Source organism: Parus major, chromosome 4 (assembly GCF_001522545.3).
Source record: "Parus major isolate Abel chromosome 4, Parus_major1.1, whole genome shotgun sequence".
Taxonomy (NCBI): Eukaryota; Metazoa; Chordata; class Aves; order Passeriformes; family Paridae; genus Parus; species Parus major.
The window spans coordinates 66,133,342-66,152,674 of record NC_031771.1 but is presented as its reverse complement, the minus strand read 5'-3'; the positions used below and the strand labels follow the sequence as shown (position 1 = coordinate 66,152,674).

Genomic DNA, 19,333 nt, shown 5'->3' with positions numbered 1-19,333 from the left:
AAGATACTTAAGTCATTCAATCCACCACCCTGGGATGGCTGTGGGCCCATGGGATTCTGCTCAGTTTTGTGAAAGACTTGGAGTCCTGAATAGAGGAAGTATGACACGAAGACCTCTCTCAGAAGTGGGTTTTTTTTTTTGATTCTTATAAAATGAAACCATCCCTCTGGTGCTTCCTGAGCACAGCCTTGTCGGTCTGGCTGCAGAAAAGCAAATGGTCTTTAGCAAATAAGCTTTTTATGTGTGAGAGGAGCACATCATAAATAAAAAGGAAGTTTAATCCCTGGCAGAATGGTTGTGTGTGTTTCTTCTGTAACCACCTCATGTGACATTTCAGCTTCTAGAAAACGAGACAGCCATTTAATATCTTTTGTGAATCACTGAGTGGTTTGAGTTGGAAGGGATCTTAAAAATCATCTGGTCCCACCCCCTGCCACAGGCAGGGACACCTTCCATTATCCCAGGCTGCTCCAAGTCCTGTCCAACCTGGCCTGGAACACTTTTTAACTTTAAATTCATGCAAAAAGATGCATTTTGAGACATTAGGAAGGTGAAGACCCCAAAATTTTAACTTCCTCACTGATTCTTCTGCTCTCATCAGATGCTGAAGAATAAAATTTTAAAAAAGCCAATCTTTTATCATTTTTCATCGAGCTGTACCCCTCAACCAATTCATTAGGTGCCTATTTCCATAGCTTTGGTGAGCAGAAGTATTTTAGGAATGGTCACTAAACAAAACAAGTTGAGGGTTTGGGTGTTGTAGTGGTTTGGGGTTTTAATTTCTGTGTCTTTATATTTTGAGGATGAGAGGAAACAGCTTCAAATTGCACCAGGGGAGGTTTAAATTGGATATGAGGGAAAAATTCTCCATGGAAAGGGTCATCCAACCTTGGTACAGCTGCCCAGGGCAGTGATGGATTGACCACTCTTGGAGGGATCTAAAATCCAAGTGGATGTGGCACTTGGGGACATGGGTTAGTGGTGGCCTTGGCAGTGCAGGGGGAATGGTTGGATTCAATGATCTTAAAGGCATTTTCCAACCAAAACAATTATATAATTCTGTAATTCTATGAAGGAAAAAAGCCCTGTAACCACTAAGCCATGAACTCTGCACTAGTTTCCACTGCATTTCCAGAACACATGTCTAAAGAGACACATTCTGGGTGAATTAAAGACATTTTACCAGAGATGGGTTTGAACAAATAAATAGTGAGTAGCTCTTGTCCCTCAGTTGATGCCCAGCTGGGTGTAGGTCTGTCCAGACAGGTTTCAGATCAAGTTCATCCATTAGGATTCTCAGGACTTTCCAACATGGTTTAAGCAAAGAAAAAACCCCAAAACCTGACTAAATGAGCTTTTTCAGTGATCTGGGCTGTAGCTGGAGCCATCTCCCCACACCACAGACGTGACAGCGCCACAATAGAATGAATAATTCCCCTAACTCACTCTGAACCCGAGGACAGCACTGAGAGCCTAAATTAGGAACATGAAAACCATTAACACGACCAATTAACCTCCGCCCCACCCTCCCTGCGCCACATAAAAGCCAACGTAACAATCCCCAAGATAACATTGTGTGTCAGAAATATCACACACAGGAATACAGCAGTGCTGGGCTTGTTTCCTGACCCGGGAAAGCTGCTATAATTGTAGTGCATTGTGCTCCTGGAGGATTTCGATTGGAAGTTGGTCACCAACAGTCCTGGTTTTGTTGGAATTTCCAATCAGGTTCCTAAAACTCTTTGGGTTCTCCAAGCAACACCGTGTCTGGACTGTGTGGTTCAGAAGGAATTTAATCTTCTTGGTGGAAATAAATCAAGATCATCCCAGGGATATAAAAGCTGGATGTGGAGAAGACAAGCAAATCAAGCAGAATTTGTGTGTTTGTGATTTTTGATGCACGTTTCATTGCTAAGGGAACCTAAACCAAAATCATCTTGGCTTTTGCAGGACCTCCAGCTGAGTCAGGAGGACAGATATTCAGAAGACCATCTCATTTTAAGGAATTTCTTCATGGAAATGGTTGTTAAACATTGTAGGTGGCTTCCCAGTGAGGTGGTGGAGCCCCCATCCCTGGAGGTGTCCAAGGAATGACTGCACATGGCACTCAGTGCTCTGGGCTGGGTGACAAGGTGGGGACGGGTCACAGGTTAGACTCAATGATCTTGGAGATCTTTTCCAGCTCAAATGATTCTGTGATTTTTCATTAACTCAGCTATTATATTACACATAATTCAGAGGTTTGGGGTTCTAACCTGGCCAGCCTTCAGGGAAATCTCTCAAATTCCCAGAAACCACCCTCATGCACAAGCCCTCGGTCCATGGCATTCTCCCCTCCTGGAGGAAACCATCCTTGCAAACAAACTTCTCCCAAGTAACCCCCACTCCTTTCTAGAGAATTTAAACTGCAGATGGCAAATTTGAGGAGTGGATTCCTCTCTCCCAGCAAATCCCTAAGGAAGTGGCACCTGACAAACACACAGAATTCTGAAATCCTGTCTTTATAAAGAGGTTTTATCTCAATGAAGCTTTCTCCTGTCAGTATTTCCAGGTACTACCACCATCAGCTTTTAGTTCTAAGAGCTTTTCTACCAAGCCCAGCCAAGGTTAAAAGCAACACTTCCACTCATTTTGGTTCCTTTCCAATTAAAATGAACAGATGTCAGTGACCCAAATAGTTCTGGAGAAGGGGTTCTCCAGAATGAAAACATTTTTGATGTCCCCAGAGCTGCTGAAAGCTGTTGGCATCTCAATCAGTGGGTTTAGGCCCCTCCTTAGTTTCATCCTCACTTTCTCTCCAAGAAAAGAAATTATTTCCACTTCAATCCCTCCTCCTTCCTTCCTTAAGACCTTTTATAAACTATTTAGAGGGTTTAATTTTGGGGCTGTTTCCTTGAAAGCTGGGTTTTTTTCCCCTGCCACTGCCATGCCAGTTGTTTGCCAAGGACTCCACGAGGCCCATCCCAGGAGGAACACCATCCCCTCAGGAATTTTTCAAGGGTGAAGCTCAACACCAGCCAGACCCTGAACAATAAATACCTTCCTCATTAGTATGCTGAGCCACATTAGTTCTGCTGCTCACAGAGCCAAAGCATCAAAGTGGGGCTGAATCTTCAATTTCACACTTTGCAACGTGATGCATCAGATACTCGCAGGGCTCTGGGCGCCGAGGAGATTCACAAAGAGTTTGAGATGTGTGAGGTGCTGCTGGTAAATCTGCTAATGTGAAAGAGGCAGCACGTGCCTCTGAGAGAAGGGGGATGAAGTCATCCTACATAAAATCGGGGTTAACGCAGCGGAAGGGCGAAGTGACAGCCCAGCATCACACTCCAGGCTTTGGTAATAGCATGACCTCAGCCGAGGAGTTGGCAACATCCTAAAAATCAGACATGGATTGCTTAAGAAGTGAATTTAAAGTGCAGAATTTGCATCAAGTCCGGGAATTCTCAAGGTCTCTCCATTCAACCCCCTCCTGTGCTCAGTTTTCACAGAATTTGCAAGATTTGAAGATTCTGAAGTTTCTGAAATGCAGCTAGAAATGCTCAGAGGTTCTGAAGGTTATTTATGATGGAGAGGCCTATAAACACAAACTGTGTCCTGTTGCTCCTGTCCTGTCTTTAAGAAATGAGTTTTAAGATCACAACATGTTACTTATCATTGCAAGAAAAATATGAATGACGCTGTCATGGCTGCAGTTAATAAGTTAATAAATACCTGTACTTATCAAATGCATTTCAGCTGATTTTTGCACTGAAAAATCTTTGTCCCTGTTGAAAACAGTATTCCTCAAAAAAGACTACATCAGCCCTGATGATTAGAACAGAGCAAGACCAACCAAAGCCAGGGAATGCCTCCCTGTATTCAAAGTTGAAGCAAAAAGGTGTAAAGGATGGCGAGAAACCCCCAAATTCTCCAACTGACAGCAACATTCCTCAATACATGTGCAGCATTATGGTTTTAGAGGCTTTGGAGGCATTGCACAGATTAATCACACAAAGTAATGATCTCACAGCGAAGTGCTGAGCTGGAATTACAGAGATTAATGCTCAGGTCCCAGCTCTCAAAGTTCTCACCCTTGGGGAAGTCGTATCAGCTCCTGCATCTCACCTCCCCTTCCCACAAAACCTCCTCTGAATTACAGATTGCAGAACCTGAGTGAAGATGCCAGAGGGAAAGACCATTCCAAAGGCTTTTTTTTAAAAAAATTATTATTTTTTCCTTAATACCCGCTGTGAGGCATTGTCTTGTTTAATTCATGACTCTTTGAAGAGAGGTTTGCCATCTTAAGGGAATAAAAACAAGTCTGTGTTATCTTTTTAAAAACATCACGTGTTTCTGCTACTGGTGAAGTCTAGACCTGAACAAATACTCACATGGACCTCCCAAAAACTGCAATTTCAGGTAATAAGGAGTTTGAAGGGACATGGTTACAATTTTGGAGACCCAAAGTTTGGGTCAAGCAAAATTCTGAAGTTAGCAGAGCATTTTTTGACCTAAATTCATGCAGGCTCAGAATTTCAGCAAGGAATACTGTCCCATACAGCTCTATGTATTTTCTGACTCCCACTGTTGAATCTCTCAAGACTTTGCTTCTTCTGCAGTTAAAAGTTAGGCTTCTCCTTTAATTTTCCAAGCTCACATCATAGAAAAATAAGAGATTTAATTGTCATGATGGATTTCTACACCTGTTACTCCACACCAGCTCACCTGCAACCCCCTGAACATCCCACATCTGGCACTTCTTTGGTCACATCCCGATTCCTCTACAAAACAAAGAGATAACCAAGATTTCTTGGAATGTGGCTTTCTCCCATCACCCAAACCACAAAATTCAGGCCAGGTTTTGGTGGGGATGGGAAAAAAATGGGGAAGTACGTAGGTGGAAAAAGAACAACAAAGTTCAGTCACGCACAAAATGCTTTTTATTTCTTTTTTTTTAATCAAAACTCAAAATTTCTATGAAGAATTTGCCATGAGACACCACCTGTGTTTTGGTGGTGACATCTGTGCCAACAGCCAGAGGTGACAGTCACAACTGAGACATCTCCAGCCACAGACACCAAACCTTCCTGCTCACACTGAACCTGAAATTGCACTGGGAGGCCTCAGAAATCCCACAGGATTCCAACCAATCTCCAGTTGCCTTGAAAGCATAATTAACTGCAATTGCCTTTTTGATTTTATCTCCATTTTCTCAGGTTCTGGGCAATTTGGGAAAGCTCTCTGTGTACCTACAGGTGAGAATGCACACCAGTGCATGCACCTACTTGTCTGGAGCTACCAACTTCCCAGTGGATCTGCTTTTCTCAGGGCCTCCTTGGAGAATGAAACTTAGGGAAGAAGCCCATCCTTTGGGAAATTCTCCTTCTTATCCTGTAAAGTCACTGATAAAAAGATTTCTGTTCCTGCTGGTGATAAGCTCTGTGCTTCCCACAAGGTTTTCTGACAAATTGCTCTCACAGGGATTTTAAAAAAAGATGCTGACCTGGCCCTTGCAATAAAAAAAAGATTTTCCTTCCTTCTCCACATAAATTTTATAGTTTCCCCAAAAAAATAGAAAGAAGGGATTCAGAGAGAGCAATGGGGAACCTGCACAGAAAAAAAAGGGTTAAGTTTGACCTGGGTTAAAGAGTAATTGATACTCCAAGCTACAGTTTCATCCATTTTCAAAGAATCATAAAATCAAGGGGTGATTTCAGGGAATTCCCAGACTGGATGGGTCTTGGAGCAACCTGATCTAGTGGAGGATGTCCCTGTGTTGGAAGCAGATGCTGTCTAAGGTCCCTTCCAATCCTGGCCATTCCATGATTTTATGAAAATTCTTGCCCCTGCAGCAAATGCTCATCACTAGTTTCATTCAGAAATACAGATTGGGTGTAGTCAATGGGTTGGAGAAATCCATCCAAAAAATTAGAGAGCTGTTTCAATCTGAAAACCTTTCCTAATCAGTGGAAAATTCAGCTTTGCTACAAAGTCAGATGGAAGTTTCCGAGCCAGCCCAGGCAGGGGTTTGCCCGAACACCCCAAGGAGAAAGGCCAAGAATGAGGCATCTGAACACAGCCCTGCCAAAACCTCCCTGGTTTTATCATCCAGAGTTCAAACCCAGACCTCCTGTCCTGCTGTTCACACTGCACACAGAAGGGTTTCCAAGAAATGTTTCTTGGCAGCAATCCCAAAAAACCCAGCTTCCGACCCGCTGCTGGGAGCAGAGGTGGCTTCTCTGCGGATTTTGAAAGCTGAATTTCCACAGAAATTCCAGCATTTCTGAACAAGGCCCTTGATTTTCCTAAACAAAACTATTTCTGTGAGCCTAAGGCAGGGCTGGTGGTCTAAGGACCTGGAGAGGATGATCCTGCCCACATTCCCATTCCAGGTTTTACACGGCATCAGGAACGATTCCCCGCTACCTTTCCTGTAAACCTGCTGGGATGATGAAAATTATGATGATGGAAAAATCTGTGTGTACCCAGATTTTAGAAGGAGTTTCTTGACTATGAGAGTGGTGAGGCCCTGGCACAGGGTGCCCAGAGCAGCTGTGGCTGCCCCTGGATCCCTGGCAGTGCCCAAGGCCAAGGGGTTTGGAGCACCTGGGATGGTGGAAGGTGTCCCTGCCCGTGGAAGAGGGTGGAATGAGATGAGCTTTGAAGAACCTTTCCAACCAAATATTCTACAGCTCCCACTCATACCCTCTGGGACAGAGAGCTCCTGTTTGGTAGTGGATCTGTTCCTACCTCTCATCCTCCTTCCTCTCCTCCAGTAATGCATTTTAAGCCAATTTTGATTTGAGACCACCATGACTTCTACTCAGAGGTGCCACCACACCTGGGAACACTTTGATGTCCAGGATCCCAAGGTTTCCAACTGCACAAGAACCTTTCAGGATATAATCAACATTTCAGATCTAAATTCAGAAGTCTTCTCACCTGTGCTCTGCAAACACAGGCTCCCTGCTCTGCCAGCATTACTACTACCATGCCTGAGCTGGAATAAATGTGTGAACATTGCTGAAATTGCTGACAAAATGAAGATGGTAACTTGTGACAAGTGAATGTGACCCGTGCAAACAAAGCCCAGAAATCTGAGTGGGCAGCTTTGTATAGGCTTCATGCATCACTTTTCCCCCACATCATCTGAATCTGAATGCTGTGGCCCTGTGACACCAATCAGGAAGTGATGGATAATGAAACAAACAGAAATGGCTGCACAAGCCCTTCCAGCTCCCATCAGCTGTTTCATAACCCCTGTTTTAGAGAGAGAAAAAACACTCAGCACAAAATGTCTTTCCAGTAGCCCACAGGAGTCAAGAGGCTCTGGGAATGATGGAAACCCCTGACACTCCATCTCTGAATCCCACCTAGAATCCCACACTACCTGAGGCAGCTGAACAAGTCCCATGACCTCAGTGTGGACTTTGCTGTGTAATTCCAAAAGGACTCTGTTTAATGAGCTGCTGTTTTAATCCAAATTTTCAAAGGAAGGTGCTGTGGGACTATTTCACTTCAGCCAACAGAGTCACATCCACATGGGGCTTCATCATGCAAGACAAACCAAGCAATTCTGTTGGGACCATTTCACCTGGCCAGTGACAGCAGTGGCCACAGTGGTCAGTCCATGGCCACTCCTCCTCACATGGCTCCAGGCACATCCTGCCAATCCCAGCAGCTTCAGGATTCCAGCTGGACACTGAATTCCAACCCCAAACAGCTCAAAAACCCTGACAGGCACATCCAAGCTCTTGCTTCTCTAAAAAATACTTTTTTATACTAGCAAGAACTTAAAAATAAATGGAATTTAATCTATTAATATTTATGCTGAGCATCATACATTAATTACTTCTGAGACTTCAGTCTCATTGAATTTAATCCTTTTCTGGGATCAGCTGTGGAGAAAGCAGGGACCAAAGACAAACTCTTTCTCCTAGGACAGCTGGCCACTTCTCAGTAAATTATAATCATGGAATACCCTGCGTTGGAAGGGACCCACAAGGATCACCCAAACCCAACTCCTGACCCTGCACAGGACAACTTTAATTACTGGCACTCATTCAGCTGTTGACCTCAACAGGAGTTTTCCCCAAATCAAAAGTGAGGAAAAAAAAACCAAAACAAACCAACTTAAAAATACAAGTAGCAAAACACAACATGAAATTCATTTAAGTACAGAGAGGAACACACACAAACAGATCTGAAACTCACTGCTAAATAGCACACAGATTCCAAGGGAAGGATTTAGTCAACCCTAGGGTTAGGATTGGCTTCATTTTGGCACTGAGGTATCAAATCAGATTTGCAATGAGTTCAAAGAATTTTTATACAAAACCATAAATTGGTTATGTTTGTGAAGCAGGCAGTGTCGGCAGGACCTTGTGTGGAGGCTTTAAGGAAATATCAAACCACAAATACAAACTACTTCTCCACACAGGGTGAACCTGTGAAAGCTACAGCAACAAGAAATGCTTTAGGGAAAGACCTTTTTTATACAAAACCCCAGATTTCACAGGCACATCTCCCTTTGCTACTCCATCCCACCACTGAACCCACTTGGGTTGGAACTCAGTCCTTAGAAACACCCAACAAGAAATCTTACAGTAGGGTTTTTATTTTTAATATTTAAAAGCATTCCTCAATTTTTTCCACGGGGAGAACTTTGACCAGAAAAACTTCCCACAAACTCTCCCTGATGGATGAGATTGGGTTTTAATTCACCAATGTCCTGACAAACTCTTCTTAATCTGGAACCTTCCTTCTTACTCCACAGCCTTCCTTTCCTCAAAAGGAAAAAGGGATTTTTCTTTTCCCCTCCTTTATAAATCACTCATGCAAGAACTCTGTGCCCATCTGCACCAAGGTAAGAATATATTACAGTCTCATACTAATTCAGTATACTTTAGTCTAATGAGAAAAAGAAACTTCAGAAAAATGATCTTCAAAATATTAATGCCCAAACTCTACTCATGACACAACCCAAAAGTTTCAAAAATGAAACATTCCTTAAAGTAAATGAAGAGAAAACACTGGATTTATCCAAGTTAGCACCAAAACAAAGCCAACACCTCTGGTCTAAGAAGACTGCGCTCATTAGGACTGAAGAAGGGAACGACAGAGTGCAGATTTCTCCATGTAGGATCGAGGGATGTCAATCCATGAGGAAGCTCTACACCCTGGAACCTCCAAAAGCTACACCAGCACCAGCTCCACGCCCCAAACACCTCATCCATGCCTCTACTGTACCTTGAAAGGGACGTTCTTCCACCTCTTCGCCTCCCCAACGCGACGGCCAAAGCTTTTTCCGCTTAATACCAAACCAGGAGGATGAGGATGAGGATGAGGAGCACACAATCAATCCTTGTTAAGGCTGATGATTATTCTCAATACACCCTGGAAGAGAGGAACACCCAGTGAGTTGCTTGTGCCAAAATGAGTGAGTCCTTTCACACGGATCAGCCACTTTAAACAGACTTTTTCTGCCCCAAATGCTTGGGTTCTGTTGTGGATGACTGGGATTGTACCAGCCACTAATGTGTTTCCATATAAAGTAAGTTTATCCAAGTATTCCAAGCTCAGGTGGAGAAAAACCACCTTGCAGAAGACATGGAGATAGTCAAGGAGAAGACTGAAGAGCACAGCTCATATTTCAGGGAATAACCCAAGTTTACACAGCTTGTTAATACACCAGCAGCTAATGAACAACAACAAAAAATTAGTCTTACATTGTTCTGTTCTGCAGAGAGGACAAAAAAGATCAAATATTGCTTGGTCTGAAGCTGGAAAGATCTTTTGTGCTGGATTTTACATTTAAATCTAGACTGCTGCCTTAAAAACACCCTTATATTTTGGGGAGGAAAGTGCAAGTTTGTGGGCAGGAGCCAGGTATTCATCAGGCCAGCCAGCACCAGTGGGAAGAGAGGACAAACCTCTGGACAGCACAAACCCTTCTGGAGACCTGGAACAGAGGAAGGTGCCTTCAAAGGCTCCTCTGCTCATGAAAACAGCCCCAAGGTGGAATTAGGAATGTATCAGTTAAAGCATCTACAGGAGTGAGAGTGGCTCCTCTGGAGCTGTGGGTATGCTGGCAAGGAGGAGAGGAAAACAATATTCCATCAGGCTGGGGGAGAGACAAGTGAATTACTCCCTTGGCAACCAGCTTCACAGGACCAGGTTCTCTCCTCAGTTATTCAGTTGTATATATTTGGCTCCTCAGTTACTTTCTGTAGGACTCCTCAAGTTTTAAATCTCATTTTCAACTCAAGCTGGAAGCATCTTCCACATGCTGCACAAAGCACAAACAGGCAAGGTGCATTTTTTAAGGGAAGGTGAGTCTAAAACAGCTGAAACCTCCTGTGCTGTGGCAACATCTGGCAAAATTAAATGTTCTCCTCAGTGGAGCAAGAGAAAAGCTGATGCTCTTTGCTCTAAAGCTTTATTAGGGCATTAAAGGCTCACACAGAATGAGCACCCAGAGCAGCCACCCACAGCAAAGGCAGCAGCAGAACTGATGCCCAAGAGCTCCAACAGCAGCTTCCAGGTATCCCTTAAACAATTTGGTGAAGGGGATAGAGACTGCCCTTATATCTAACATCCTGGAAATGTCCAAGACCAGGCTGGATGGGGATTGGAGCAACCTGGTTTAGTGGAAGGTGTCCCTGCCACTCATCTTGGAACTAAACACTCTTAAAGGTCCCTTCCAACCCAAACCATTCTGTTTTAATATGGATTTATTTGAAGTTGGAGAAAGGAGGCACATCCTGCAGGCACAGGGAAGGAGCAGCAGAGCATCTTCTCCCTGGACACCCACTCCACCGCTTCGGATTCCCCAGCAGTAACCCAGCCTGCTCAGAGCAATGTGGATTCCCAATCCGGCTCTGCAGCATTAGGCTCCCTCTAATTATCCCTCAGCCCAGTGACATCTGAATGGTGGAACAGAAACATGTCAGAGACACAAAATGAGAGAGTGTGAAAACAAGCCTGTCTCCTTTCTCCGTTCACACCGCAGGTCCTGAGCGCACGAGGACTCGCTCCCGCCTGAGTCATTCCCAGCAACGCTTCACAACCACAGAGAATTCCCACGCAGGAAGCTTTTTTTTTGCAAAATTATTTAAAAATGAGAGGGCAGCGAGACCGACTCTGGGACTGGAAGGAGTGTGATGAGAAGGATCAGTCGTGTCTATGGAGCCTTATTAGAAATAATTTCTATGCAAGTAAAACAAATATCCCCCCACACTTCTCCAGGAAAATGCCAAATTCCATACTGATTTACACGCTTTCCAATCTCATTGACTTCAGAGGGATTGCCTGCAGTAGGAATCACCAGGCTGTGGCCTCCTAGCAATAGAGTAATCCCTTCATATTCCCCCTTTCAAAAGCCCCATCATCTGACCAGGTGCTGCAGCTCAGGCCCCGTGAGCCGAGTTCCAGCCCTGCGGCGACGCCTCTCCTCTCCCTGCAAAAACCTGGGAAGGGAGGGAAAGGGAAATAAAAGTCTGATGATGGAAATGCCTCATGGAGCGTGGCTGAGCTGGGGGAGAGAGGCCCAAACCTCCTTCCACCTAATTAAATCCAGATCCAAAAGCTGTTCCGATCCAAGCGCATGAAGTATTTTTGTTAGGAAGGGCAGGGATAAATTAACTCCTAACTCTGGCCTTAATCTTTTTTTCATTGTTGTTTAAATTCTCCCACTTCCTAAGATTTCAGCGTTTCCTTGTGATAAAGAGGAGCTCTGGCCTGCTGGCTCATCTGCCCCTTTTCTCCACGGCATCTGGGCAGATGCTCCCCCCAACCGAGCTGTTAAAAATCACAGGACCTGCTTCTGCATTTACAAACATCAGTGCAAAAGGCAACTGCTGACCCCACTCTTTTGTCACAGCTGTTATTTACAGCACCATCAGCACGCTGGAGAGATGATAATAAATGTTTAATGGTCCAGTAAACACCAAGGGCTTTATCTCTAGCCCATTTCCAAGCCTGATCAAATATAATAATCCTTTGTATGTCTGTCTGCCACTTCCCTGGCTTCCTGTGGGATGGGAAGAGATGGACAGGGCTGCTCTATATTCAGACATGATAAATATAGAGAAAAGGGGGTTAGTTATAGGGACATAAATGTTTATCCTGCTTCCATATAAATTCTTTGCTCCCAGAAGGTCAGGACTATCCACCGACCTGTTGGACCTCAACTTCTATATAATACAGAAATGCAGGCAGCATCTGCCTCTAGGATTCAATGCAGCAGTTATAAATAACAGAAATATTACACAGAGGAAGTGGGGAATATGTGGAGGAAGTTGAGAGAAGAATCATTCACTTACAGACTGGGCAAATAAACCACTTCCTCAGATCTGAAATGGAAGATCTATTCCTCCTCCAATTATAGCTGTGGGTCCATTACTCAATATTCCCTCCCCATGCAAGTCTTACTTATCTCATAGAGCCTCATCTCTCCCAGATGACACTGTAAATGAGTCATTTGACACATTAAAGTGAAGCAGTTAGGGTTTTATTATGCTATTACACATCGCCTTGACAAGCTTCCCTAAAGACTTGATTCTAAATCACAGTCCAATTCTGGTTTGGAAAACTGATCCTAAATCACAGTCCAGTTCTGGTTTGGGAAACTNAAACTGATCCTAAATCACAGTCCAGTTCTGGTTTGGGAAACTCACACAACCCAAAGATAAAAACATAAGAAAAACCCACATGGACTCTGCAGGTGAGACCTCTCCCATGCAGGGCTGCATGTGGGAACAGGAGCCACACCTGTTCCACAGCTCTCCAGACCATGTTCAAGGTTTGGTTTCTTTTTTTTCAGCCTCCAAAGGAGCCCCAAAATCAAGTCCTGGAACGGGTGAAGTCTTCTGATACAGCCAAAGCCACCTGATTCCACCAACACCAGCACTTCTTGGCTCAGATGGTGAGAGAGACCTGCTTCCCAGTTTGATCTGGTCAAACTGGAGGGTCTTCTAAGGCTGATCCATGCAGAAGATGAGGGATCAGGCAGGATTATGTAAACTAAGGCTCGAGGCCAAAATAAAGGAGCCTGGAGGCAGGGCTGTCGTCAGGGCGTAGCTCAGCTGTGCCTCCATGCACCGGCCCCTTCCCTCCGCGGGACATTTTCACTCAGCGTGGCCAGGAGACTCTGGCACAGGGTGTTTCAAACTCCCAGAGCTGCCAAAAACATCCACGTTTGGAGAAGGAGTGAGAGCTCATCATAAATCCACCCCAGTGAACCGCAGCCCTGCTCTGCTGCCTTTCTGGGTGAACCCAAAAATCGTGAAAGCAAAGACCTCCCGGTAATTACACCCAAAAGGTTTCCTGTCTCTGCACGAATCTTTGTTTGCTTTAGGTTTTAGTGGTAGATGGGAGCACAGACTACAACTTGTGGGAGATAGGTTATTGCTGCTAAAGCAAAAGAGCCTTTTTCCTTCCCCATCCTGAACAGATAAAGCACTAAAAATGTTGCTCTGAAACAGCTTGGTCCTGCATTCACAGATGGCAGCAAAAAATTAGCATTATTTATCAGTGTCTTTAGTAATTTTTTAAAAGAAAAGCAGATAAAGGAAGATATGCACCTGAATTAAGGCTCCTTGTCCTTTCTTTTTCAACTAATACTTTAAAATGCAGCAGGGAAAGAGCATTTTGCAGAGCTTTAGGAAACTACACTTAAAAAAAATTACAACATTTACCCAAGAAGGAGAATGAAAACAAGCAGAACAATAAGAGTCACGGAAGTTTGCTCTGAGGAGGCAGCTGGGAAGGTGAAAGGAGGAAGCAAGCAAAGAAAACACACATCATAAAGATAGAAATTAATCCAAAACAGCAGGAGAAGAATTATTAAGCCATTTTACATTCTTACAGCAAAGGAGATGTGATCACACAGTGCTGTTTGATGCCAAATGCAGCTGCATTTGTGCACAGGTCACACCCCTGCAGAGGGCTCAGCCCAGCCCTGAATCTCCCGAGGACCTTGATCTCTGTGTCTCAGAACCACAGAGTGGTGGAGGTGAGAAGAAACTTCTGGAGGCTGTCTGGTCCAACTCCCTGCTCAGCAGGGTCACACAGAGCCAGCTGCCCGTGACTGTAGACAGATAAATGCTGGATATCCTCAAAGATGAAGACTCCACAACACCCCTGGACAAGCTGTGTCAGCAGCTGGTGACCCCCCCAGCAGAACGTGTTCCCTGGTGTTCACAGGGACCCTCCTGTGGGCAGTGTGTGCCCACGGCCCCTTGTCCTGTCCCTGGCCACCACTGGCACAGCCTGGCTCTGTCCCTCTGCAGCCTCCCTGCAGGTGTTGATGGACAGGGATGAATGAGAGCCCCGCAGCCTTCTCTTCTCCAGGCTGAGCAGCCCCAGCTGTCCCAGCCTTTCCTGAGAGCAGAGATGCTCCAGTGGCCTCACTGGGCTCTCCCCAGTCTGTCCCTGTCCCTCTTGTCCTGGGGAGGCAGAGCTGGGCCCAGTGCTGCAGGTGTGGCCTCACCAGTGCTGAGCACAGGGGCAGGATCCCCCCTGGACCTGCTGGAAGTGTTTTGTCTCACCCAGCCCAGGCCACCACTGTCCCTGTTGGGTACATTGCTGCCTCAGGGTGAATTTGATGTCCAGCTGGACCCCCAGGTCCTTTCCTGTCCAGCTCTTTCCCAGGAGCACAAACTGGTGCCTGGGGCTGTGTGAGGAACTTCAGGGAAACAGCAAATGCAGGAAAGAAAAACATTCATAGGCCTCTACAAAATCTGCTGTCAGACAGGGAGGCTCATCACCAAAACGCTTAGTTCACATGAAGGACAAATAAAAAAAGGCACAGAGAGCATCATATGATAAATAGGCATCATTTTCTCCAGCAGTGAAGCCTGTCCTCGCTGCAAGAACTTGCCATTTCCTCCCAGCACAAATGGATTACTCATGGACAGAGAAGTCGGGAACAAAATTAACTCTTGGAGCTCAGCGTGTCCCAGGAGATGAGCTCAATCCCAGCCTGCTCCTTCCACCACAGCACACAGACCAGGAGCCTGGTGGCCTCTTTGATTGCTTCCATCACCACAATAATTACTTTAATTTTTAGCTTCTTGATTTTGGCAGAGACTCTGTTAAAAGCCGAAGGAAGAACAATTAAAAGCGAGAATTAAGTGAAATAAGGTGCCAACAGGATTTGGTGTCTGCCCCTCTTCCCTTAAGTGGGGTGGAAGATTAAGTGCTCAGCCAAAGGGAGGCACCCTCAGAAGAGATCCAAAAAGCCTTTTTCTTAACAGAAACCATCTAGAACATGTCAAAACCCCCTAAATCCTGCAGGACTGGCAGGATGGAGCCTTGGCTTCAGCTCCCACGTGGGCTTAGCAGTACAAATCCACTTCCCACACCCCAGGGAAAGCAACTCAGTCCATTCTGTCCTTCCCGTGGTGATGAGCAGCCAAAATGAGAGTCACTCCTCCAGAAAGTACAGAGTGATCTGACTTACGGACTTACCAGGGAGGGAATTCTGATCAGGGTCCTCCTTCTCAGAGTTTTCATGTGTTTTATGTTAGGTATTCATTGGACCCGAGGAATCCACAAGCACTCCTGCTGCACACAATGCTGAGAACAGGGACCAGGACACAATTCCTTCCCTTTTATCTTATCACCTGCTCAGGTTTGAGTGGCAAGGAGGGATTCAGCACCTCTGTTCCACAAAGCCAGACAGTGCTGCAGGTTTCTCACCAGGGAACAAAGCAATGGGAACCCAACACCTCCACCAGCAGCAGCTCAAGAAGTTCCCAGTGTTGGATTCTGGGCTGCCCAACGAGCCCAGAATCCTGGGATCATAGCCCTCACCCTAATTTTCTTTTTAAAAAATATAGTCATCAAAAATTGTCTCTTGCTGGAAGGCTAGCAGCTGCATGACAGCCACATTCCAAGTTTTCTACTCATTCATGAATTCAAAAGTCAGGCTGAGAAGATGCACAATTAAGTCCAGTTTCCTTATTTTTGAGAACACATGTAATTATCCCCAACTTCAGAGACACAAACTACTCCTGGAGAAGTAACTTGTCAAACAACGAGATGACAAAGGCAGCAACAAAAGCCCACTCACCCTGCCACTGGTCTTATGTCTCACAAAATAATTGCCTTCCCACCCAGAACTAAAGGTTACAACTACAGAGAGAATGAATCAAGCCGGAAAGACATATTTTAAAAATGGGGAAAAAAATGGAACTAAAAAGTTTTTATGAAAACACACCAGCATGTGTAATACAGGAGACCATTTCTGCATTGCACCTTGTTTGCTCATGCTTTGTGTCAGCCGCCAACCACAAATTAAATACCTCAGTTAAAACTTTGCTCATCTGGTACCTTTAATAGTTACTTAGTCACTAGAAACTGAACATCTGTTTTGCTTTGAGGCTTTCAGCAGTGACTCAATGTTATCTGCAGTGTTGGACCGCTGAAGATGAGTATTCCTGAGGTTTTTTTTCCCCCCCAACCCCACTCCTAGCAACAGGGCTTCTTGCTTTGGGGAGGGATCAGCTGACAAAGCTGGGTTATAAAATCGTTACAGCTCGACACGAGTTGAGGAGGAAGTGCAAGACACAGAGAAATTTCATCCTCAGCTGGAAACATCCCGGCTGAGATCTCCACCAGCGTGTTCCTGTGTCCCACAGCTCCCTGGGATCGATACACCTTTGGCTCCCAGGCTCTGGAGGAGCAGTAACCTCCTGCTGTGTGTACAGCCAGCTCGATCAACACGACACAATTAAAATCCCTCCAGCAACCTCTCAGTGTGTGCATCCCCCCCCTCCCAGCCCAGGCTGCGAGCAATCCCAAAGCTTTATCTAGGATTTAACCTCCGCTGGCTCCGGGCAGGGCACAGAGCTCAGCATCACATCTTCATCAGCAGGGAAGTTCCCGAGGTGGAGGCGTAGCTCCGGGAAGAGGATGCAGCAGCAGGAAACATCCCAGCACCGAGGGACCCAATTAACTCACTGATAGAAGACACCAGCATCCTATTAGCAGGGTAGACGCTGTGCCTGCACAAAGGCACGCCACGCCTGGGAAAAGCACTTCAGGGATAACATATGCAGAGTGTGTGTGCCAGGGAAGAGCCTGGACATGGTCATCATCTTGTCCTGCTGTAAGACAAGGGATCTGGGCAGTATCCAAGCCAGCCCATCATTAAAAGTCATTTCCCTGCCATGTGTGCAGGGATGATCCTGCTGCTCCTTCAGCGACTTGGAATTTTCCGTGGAAGGGGATCAGACAAAACAGATCTTCCCTTCACCTCACCAAATGGTGGCTATAAAACAGAGCCAGGTGTCGGAAAGGATACTCAGGTTGGCTTTATGGGGTTTCAGAGAATCACAGAATATCCTGAGCTCAGAGGGATCCACCCAGGGATCATTGAGCCCAGCTCCTGTTTCACCATCTCCCACCTCACAGATGGGCACACACAGAATCACCCGGGTTCTAAAGGACCTCCAAGGTAACTGAGTCCAAGCTGTGACCCATCACCACCCTGTCAACCAGACCACAGCACTGAGTGTCACATCCAGTCTTTCTTTAAGCTCCTCCAGGGATGGGGGCTCCACCACCTCCCTAGGCAGCCCAGTCCAGTGTTTTACCACCTTTTCTATGAAGAATTTCTTCCTAATAACCAACCTGAACCTCCACTGGAGCAGCTTGAGACTACAAGGGGTTCACTCAAAGAGTTTTACAATCCACTTCACTCTTACATACAGATAAAGGGCACTGACATTGAGGAATCAGATGTTAACCTGCTGGGAGATAAAGGTTCAAAGGGAAATCTGAGAAAATCCCTACTCCTGCCTCCTACCCCAGCACTTGAAAAGGCTTTTCTCTCTTCCAGTAAAATCTTAAAACTGAGTGTGCACGGGGGCAGCCTGACACTGTCCCAACAGGCATGACAGACTCCATCTGAGATCTGCTTAATTCAATACCTCCAACAGCAATCAGCAGCAGGTTTAGAAAGCAAGTTCAGACCCACATCAGTCTGTACCATTTTCTCCCCTGAACACTTCAGCATGGACTGTTTCTACCCAGGAATCTTTATACTTTCCTTCCATGACTTTATCCAGTCACCTTCCTGATCCATGTCAGTTTTTAAGCATCCTCCAGAAAGTAGCAGCACAGGGTGCCTGGAGAAGCTGTGATTGCTCCTGGATCCCTGCAAGTGTCCAAGGCCAGGCTGGATGGGGTTTGGGGCAACCTGGGATAGTGGAAAGTCCCTGCCCATGGCAGGGGTTAGAACAAGTTGATCTTTAAGGTCTCTTCCAACCCAAACCATTCTGTGTTTCTGTGATAAACACACGTGGTGGAAATTCTTACAGACACTGACGGTACACAGGGGGAGGATGTGCTACCAGGACAGTACCGTCAACTCCCAAAATTCTGATCCCCAGAGCTCACAAAACTCCTCTGAGTCCTCTCCCCAAAGTTTTTATGGTGCTAACACAGAACACAACAAGCAAGTGCTGCCATGCAACTCTCAGGGATTCAAACTGGGCTCCTCATCAGAGCCTCTGCGGGCAGCGAAGCAGCAGAACTGGTTTGGAAAGGAGAAAAGGAAAGAAAACACAGATGACTCTGATAACATGTCTAATTAATAAAGCATAAACGAGACGGGCTGGTTCAGGCTGCGCGTCCCATCTGCTCCGGCTTCAGTCGGGATGGTTCCCATCCCCAACAGCACCGCTTTCCATGCAGATATTCCCACATGCTGACAAGACAAAGATGTGCCTTCAGCACCATGCTCTGCTCTGGCAGTCCTGCACATCCCTGCACTCCTTTCTTTAGGAAAAAGAGTGCCCAGCATGCAAAGCATGGTCTGGGACACCATGGCCACATCCCAGAGAACAAACAGAAGAGTTGGTATGAGTTTGCTATAACTTCATAGTCATCAGTCCTCTGTGACCTAACCTACCATTTAAAGCTTTACCCCAAAACAGTTAGTATGTTTTATTCTGTTCTGCTTTAAGCAATTCTGGAATCAAGTTGTGTGAATTCCTACAGTTTAAGTGCTGTAAAATAAAGAAAGATTTATTTGAGGACCTGACAGCTCCCTAAGGCCAGCAGCTAGAGTTATAACCCTAGAAGTTGAGGTTTGGACAAGATCTTGTCCTCTTTTTGAAAAAAATAAGCAGAGAAGACACACTCAGTAGAGTCCCAGTAGTGGGAAACATCCAGACACTCTCACAAATGTGCACCCAGGCCCTAAAAGCTTCAACAAAAGGAAAAAGAGAAAAACAAAAGGGAGCAACAGGAAACTGGTGGTCAAGTGGTGAAGGAAACTGGTAGTCCTGGTGCTTTCTGAGGACAGGCTGACTCATTCTCCCCAGTTAAAATCCCAAACAAC

At 45.6% G+C, this 19,333-nt stretch overlaps 2 long non-coding RNA genes across 3 annotated transcripts in view; both read right to left on the bottom strand.

The window, feature by feature from the left end:
• The window catches only part of LOC117244285, a 56,428-nt gene that overhangs the window by 20,518 nt on the left and 16,577 nt on the right, over nt 1–19,333 (bottom strand). For both annotated transcript variants that reach the window (XR_004497055.1, XR_004497056.1), the window contains exon 2: nt 9,232–9,378. This is a non-coding gene — a long non-coding RNA (uncharacterized LOC117244285). The remainder of the gene's footprint in view (nt 1–9,231; nt 9,379–19,333) is intronic.
• On the bottom strand, nt 12,478–18,154 carry LOC117244287. The gene is made up of 2 exons (XR_004497058.1): nt 13,850–18,154; nt 12,478–13,161 (listed from the first exon to the last, which is right to left on the bottom strand). It is a non-coding gene; the product is annotated as an uncharacterized LOC117244287 (long non-coding RNA).